This window comes from Lathyrus oleraceus, chromosome 6, assembly GCF_024323335.1.
Source record: "Lathyrus oleraceus cultivar Zhongwan6 chromosome 6, CAAS_Psat_ZW6_1.0, whole genome shotgun sequence".
In the NCBI taxonomy this organism is placed as follows: domain Eukaryota; kingdom Viridiplantae; phylum Streptophyta; class Magnoliopsida; order Fabales; family Fabaceae; genus Lathyrus; species Lathyrus oleraceus.
The window spans coordinates 356,935,829-356,942,752 of NC_066584.1; positions in this window are offsets into that span (position 1 = coordinate 356,935,829).

Below are 6,924 nucleotides of genomic sequence, written 5' to 3' on the forward strand. Positions count from 1 at the left end.
ACACTCCCATTTTGTATGAATAGACGATAGTGTTTCTACAAAAAAAAAAATTATTCATTTTTGAAATTTACAGTTGTTAGACACGAATTTGATTTCTCTAGGGCGATATTGAAAATTTCGTCTCTTCTATCGATAATTTCAAAATCAATATGTTATAAACAATTTTTAGTTATAACCAATTTGTTTTTATCAAATTTTTTAGAATTTCCAATAGTTATAAAAACTGTTTTTATCGGAAATTTCAGAATTTCCGATACTTAATGGTTTTCTTCTTCTTTTGTAGTGAAATACAGAGGCAGAGACGATATTATTGCAAACAGAACGACAAACCAGACTAGGGCTACTGAGGTCGAGTATTCCCATATAAGGCCTGGAAGGGTGGTTCCAACCGGTTCACACCGAAAACGGTTGGCTGAGCATGGTTAATTTCGCGCACCTCGTAGCACTCAACGTCGACGATACAATAAGTTGAGCAACCCAAATATGAGGTGGAAGATGAGGTGGTCCAGCTAGATATTGTTGTTGCATAAGAGGTTGTTGCTGATGAGGTTGTTGTTAATGAGCGGTTGCTGAGGTGGTTGCTGATGAGGTGGTTGCTAAGGTGGTCCAACTAGATGTTGTTGTTGTTGATCTGGTCCCATCTGTTACTACTGACACAGAGGTTACGACTCCTTCGACCGATCCCTCTATGCATACTGATGGAGGATTCCCTGGAGGACCCATTGACCAGTCGATGTTTAATGAGTTTGCTGACCATGTGGCGTATTGACTATGACAGGGAGAGAGATATCTTTTATGTTTAACTTTAATTTGTTTATTATTATGAGGTTGCCACTAGGGTGTACATGTTACATCTAGTAGCATGTACTCTCTTTACGGATAAGACAAGTGTTTATATAACGCCCGATACATGTGCCTGTTCAGTAGCCTCGACATTACCAGTTGGACTTGGGGGTATGCTGCGTTGACCATTATGTATACATCAATTGGATGGCGACAATATTTAAAACCAGACAACTTGCTGGTTATTTGAGTTTCTAACAGGTATACTTGAAATTATTATTTGTTGTTAATTTCTTATTTAAATGTTACGAATAACATTTCTTAGTTATTATTTATTGTGTCTGTGTTTTGTATCAGTGTTGGATATACGAGCATTTCCCCATCATCTGTGACAAGAGGGTACAATATTCCCCAATGGGGTCCCCATGGGCGAGGAGATTAAGGGTCAGGCAATCACATCTCGGTGGTGTTATTGAGTACATGAGGAGGCTTAATACGCTGAAAGTAGATGATGTCATCTGGACACCATACACTGATCATAGAGTCCACCATGAGTTCGACGAGTCTTCATTATATTCAGGTTATGTGTGGTGGGAGACCATGGTTGCTAGACACTTTCCTGAGAGGTGTATGCGGCAATATGGTTATCTTTAGAGAATTCCACGACTAGTTCTGGATATACCATCTACGGCCATTTATTGGTGGTTTTAGAGTAACTTTATCATCTCTGGTCGTGCCATTAGAGATCGAGCAGTTATGGTTCATCACCCCCTCGCAATATGAGGATGGTTACTTAGAGTAGTACCTCATCATATCACACCCTCACATCCTCCCACATGTTAAGCATACATATGATATCGGGGTACCTGACAATGACGTGCCACCGCCGCCTGAAGGTGAGAAAAATACACAGGAGGGGGGGGGGGGTTGAATTGTGTGTGCCCAAAAATTGATTCGCTTTTGAAAGAGCAAGTTCAGAGTCTGATATCAGAAATAAATATAGTAGCAAAAATAAAAATGCTCAAAAGTAAATTCCAGGAACACATAAATATTATCCTGGTTCCTCTCCTCAACTGAGAGTAGTCAAATCCCCTTGCCTCAACAAGAGCTTTTCACTAAAACCAAACAAGTTACAAATTTCTCAAGCACACTTGCAAGAGACTTCAATGCTCAATCAACCTATAAAGAGACTTCTGCTCAAACAACCTTGTAAGATACTTATGCTTCATCAACCTAGAGAGACTTCCTTGATCAAATACACAGACAATAGACTTCTTTGCTCAAGCACGTAGGCAAGCGACTTCCTCTACTTTAAACAAATAGTTTAGTAAAAATGATAACCATTACACTTAGATACACAATCAGAAGTATAATAATTGTGCAACAACCACAAAGGTTCTTAACCTCTTAAGATTTCTAAGATATACAAAGATAAGAAATCTTAATATCTTATACAATAACAGTTACAAATAAAAGCTCAGAGTTATGCTCAAGATGATGTATTACATTGTTGTGTACTTCCTCCAAATCTTCAGCTTCCTTTTATAGAGGTAGAGAAAGATTCGTTAGAGAGTTTGAACACATGAGCAAACTTAGTGAAGAAACATGCCAAGAGAGACGTTGGATAATGTATCTGGTTAGAAACTTTGTCCATTGAATATTGACATTGTTTGCAGCATCTTTTGTGGTACAAGATATCTACCAAAAGGTAGAACAAACTGAAGATGCTACATCACCATTCCTTGAGCCTTACAAAATGAAACCCTAGTTGACTTTGTCTAGAATTTTGGGGCTTTGAAAAGACAAGCCTGCTTTGGTACAATTTACGGATCAGAGACTCTTCAAACAATCAGAGTTTGAGCTGTCATCAGAAGTTGGACAGTGAGACTAGAGCCTGGACCTTTCAGATGCTGATGAACTCATTAAGAGTCATCAAGTTCTGATCAATCAGAATTAGACTTAAATTACTTCTCCATATATGATTTAAATCAGGATTAATTATATGCTTGTGATCCTGCACATCTGAACATATGTTAGTATACCCATTTGTTCTTTAAGTACTTTGTTATCATCAAAACCCAAAGGGATATGAACAATCTTGTTCTGGCAATCTCCCTTTTTTTATGATGACAAACAAATGTATTTAAGAATAATGGTTGGTTAGTTTTAACTAACTTGACAACATCAGAGTCTGAGGTTTGTAAGCTCCTCGTGAGTCTAATAGTCCATTGGTTGAGTTTTGTAAGCTCCCCCTAAATTCTATCCAAGTTAATTTAAACTTATTTTGACACATAAATGTTCAGAAGAAAGTAATATCAAAATAATTGAATAATTAGGGTTCAGGATTAATTAAAAGTATAAAAAAAATTAACCTTCTTAAATATTCCCATAATTTTCTCCCCCTTTAGTCATGAAAAAAGTGAGATTTGGATAAGTCAGCAAAAAATATTTGGAAAAAATTGAAATATGATAACACACGGTAAAAACAACTTTTTCTCTTCCCAATAAAGAGAAACGACTATAATGGTTGAAATATTTCTGCATTTCTCAAGATGGTCATACATTACTCAAGAATATCAACCATCATAAGTCATCATTGCAGACATTAAATCATCAGAAGTTCCATTGTACACGTCACTCAACTTCTGCTATAAAAGCCTACCTTCATAAACATACTTCTCATTTCTTCTACCAATTATTCTTATCTTCATAGCAACATGAGTTCTTCATCAGAAAAAGCTAAGAGTGTTATTCCAATAGTGCTCAATGCTGAAGACAAACTTGCTACTCAGGAACAACATTTTCAATATTCCACCGAGGAGGCCCGACCATTTTGGGTTGATTGCTGTAAGGGATACCTTAAGAGTAAATAGGCCCAAGAAGAAGAAGAAGAAGAAGAAGAAAGTTCCAAAAAATATGTTCTTCTATGATTCCGATGAAGGGAGTGATGAACGTGTGCCTGACTAGGAGGATTATGTAACAGCTATGGGTTATTGTTATGATATGGACAAACTGATGTAATCACATAAATATTGCAATTCGTCTAGTTGATTAATGAAAATTTTCCCTTATTTTGTTTTGCAATGATTTTCTGATGTGTTGTTTCATTTGAATGCATTAACCATCCAAGAAATAATTAGAAATAATCCATCCAAAGAATAACACAAAGAAACCACCGATTATTTCTAATAATTATCATATAAGGAAAGATGTTTTCCCAGAAAATACAACTTATAGAAAAAAAATCACATAAGCAAGATAAAATTACATGCAAAACGGATAGAGAAGGTAAAGATAAAATCATATAAAAAGAATCAGTTTAACAAAGAAAATAAAATGGTTCAGATCCTAAGACTAATGTTTATTCAGAAGATCCAAAATGGCTCTGAGATCTGCACCCATGATGTCTTTCCTAGAATCCATAGACCTCATCCTATCATCAATTTTAGTATGCTTGGCCGCAATAGCTTGTTGAGTAGCAACAATCGAAGATGAGTTCTTCTCCATAAGATATGGTCTAGAACACGAGGAGGTAGCAGACTCTAATGTGACATCCTTCAGATTTTGAATAATAGATGCAACAATTGTTTGGAGGGAATTCAACTTATCAGCATATGCTACTGGGTCAAATGCAAAAGGCCTCTTATCGACCAGGCTTTGTACTTTATCTAAGAGGATATTTTTTATTACACCCATGTTTGTTTGGACAGTACGTGAAAGGGATGAAATGTTTGAATGAGAGGGTCCAAGTTAATAAGATTGATTTGAAGCTTCTTGTAGTGTTAGGGAGATTTCAGGATGAAGGAGGTCAAAAGGAATTTGTTCAAACTCAACTCTAGGTTCATAAGCAAATTAAACTAGAGATAGATCCTGAACAACTTGTCCAGTTTCACTCTGAAGTTCAGATACAACTTAGTCTAAAGGTTAACTCTAAACAGGTCTAAGTTGTCTATGAAGAAATGTTGGGGACGAATCCTGAGATAGTGGTTGAATTTTTGATGGGAAGTTGATTTCTGATTGGACACGGATTACATGTTCAGCTTCAAAAGTAGAACATATTTGGCTAGAAGGTTGAACTATAGGAAATAAGACTTGGATGGACTTAACAAGGATATGTTTAATGATATCATGTGAAGGTTTTGTATATTTTAGGTTAAGACGAGCTTCAAACTCTACTACATCATACTCTGACTCAGAGCTAGAAGATGTAGCTTTCCCACTAGGAACATCTATAGGTCGTTCAAGCATTGTGTTTAGAAGTGATAGTTGTTTAGAAGCAGAGAATTAAACTAACTTATTCTGAACATCATTAGGTTCATTTTGTTTAAGAGAATAACTTTTAAGGGAATAAGTGAGGGGGTAGGAGAAATATGGTTAAGGGTGGTGTAATCAAAATAATCTTCAGATACTAAGTTCATATTTATACTTGTTACATTGATATTTAGATCTTCTGAAGCAACACCAGTTTATGGGATAACTTCTTCAGGAACAACTTAAGCTTAAACAACCTTTAAGCCAGCCATAATTTCATAGGCTCAATTTCACTCTTCTGAGAAGTGTCACCTGCATCTTTCTTCTTCATGGTTAGCGACACACCAACTTCTTCTTCATATTCTTCTTCCTCAATCTCTTCTTATTAAAGTTGCTTCTGAAATGACAGAAATAGAAGCAACCTTCTTATGAGACTTTCCACTTATAGTTTTGGAAGGCATTATTTCAGTGGTTGCAATCACTTCTTCAACTTTCTTCTTAACTGCTATCTTCTTAGACGATTTCTGAACATCCTTCAGAACAATTAAAGTCGTCCACTTCCTCTTATTAGAAGATTCAAATGCATTTGTAGGCTTGCCATTAATATCTTTGAGTCTGATGCTTTTACCTTCCTTGAAAGACTGTATGATGAAATTCTTAATTACTCCAGGGTTATCCATCTTGGTGATGATATGATAGTTCTCAGATAATCAAAATTGGTACATCTAATAGAGAGAGGGATATTTGAAGTAACAATAACACTTTTATTTATTAGCTTCATGTTATCTAGAATAGAAGCAGATAAGATATTGATAACGCGAAAATACATCAGATATTTGCCTTGATTTACACTCAAAGATCATACCACTTTAATCAATATTCCGATTATTTCGCAAGTATTCGAGTTGTTTTTGCAGGTATTTAAATCTCCAAGCATTAATGAGCAAAATGTAGAAAAGGAAGAAAAAGAAAAAGAAACAGATGAGAAAGCACATGAAAAAGCAGAAAACCAGAATGCAAAAATTGTTAATGTGACGACCGTCACAAGCTTCATGACGACCGTCACGACCCAGCCTGTGACGACTGTCACAGGCCCATGACAAGCATCACACGGCCAGATTTTACGCTTTGAAACAGTCAATCAGAGGCACCCAAACGTGCCTAAATTCTCTCCAACAACATGACTCCCCCGTGGATTCCTCATTCAACCAGTCTTCCTTAAATTTCTCAACCGCCAAGACCTACCAAGGCAATATGTAAAGGACCAAAGTTGGAAAAATTGGAGGACACACACTTATGCTCTGCAAATGATTTTTTACAGCATTCTAGCTTTTTAGTTATTTTTCTTTTCAGCAACTTTGTTTCCGTTGCCTTAATTCATTTACCATTCTTTTTAGAATTTCCTTTTCTCCTTTCCTTTCCGTTTCCAGTTAGCCATAGTAGTAGTTTCCTACACTGGGGAACTACTACACTTTATTTAACTTTAGTAAGCAATTTGCATTGAAGAAGCGGAATCCTACCGACTTGTGGAGGACTGCTTAAGTACTCCAAGATTCGCCATACTCTGTTACTTTAATTGCCAGGTTTTTATTAAATTATTATTATTATTTCCGAGTTATTATTATAATTATGTTTGCCGCAATGTTGATCTGTTTATGCTCTGTGTTTTCTCTATTTAACATGTCCGGCTAAATTACATGTATCGGTATGTAGCAATTTAATTTGATGGGATTTAATAATAATCGGTGAAAACTCTTTTTCTCAAACAATCTTTTAGGCTGAAGTTTTTAATTTAAATTTAATTAACTTTATCACAAAAGCGTGAGAAGCTATTTAATACGATTTTGCCACGAGAGTGGGGAATTAACTAAGGTGAGAACCAACAATCGC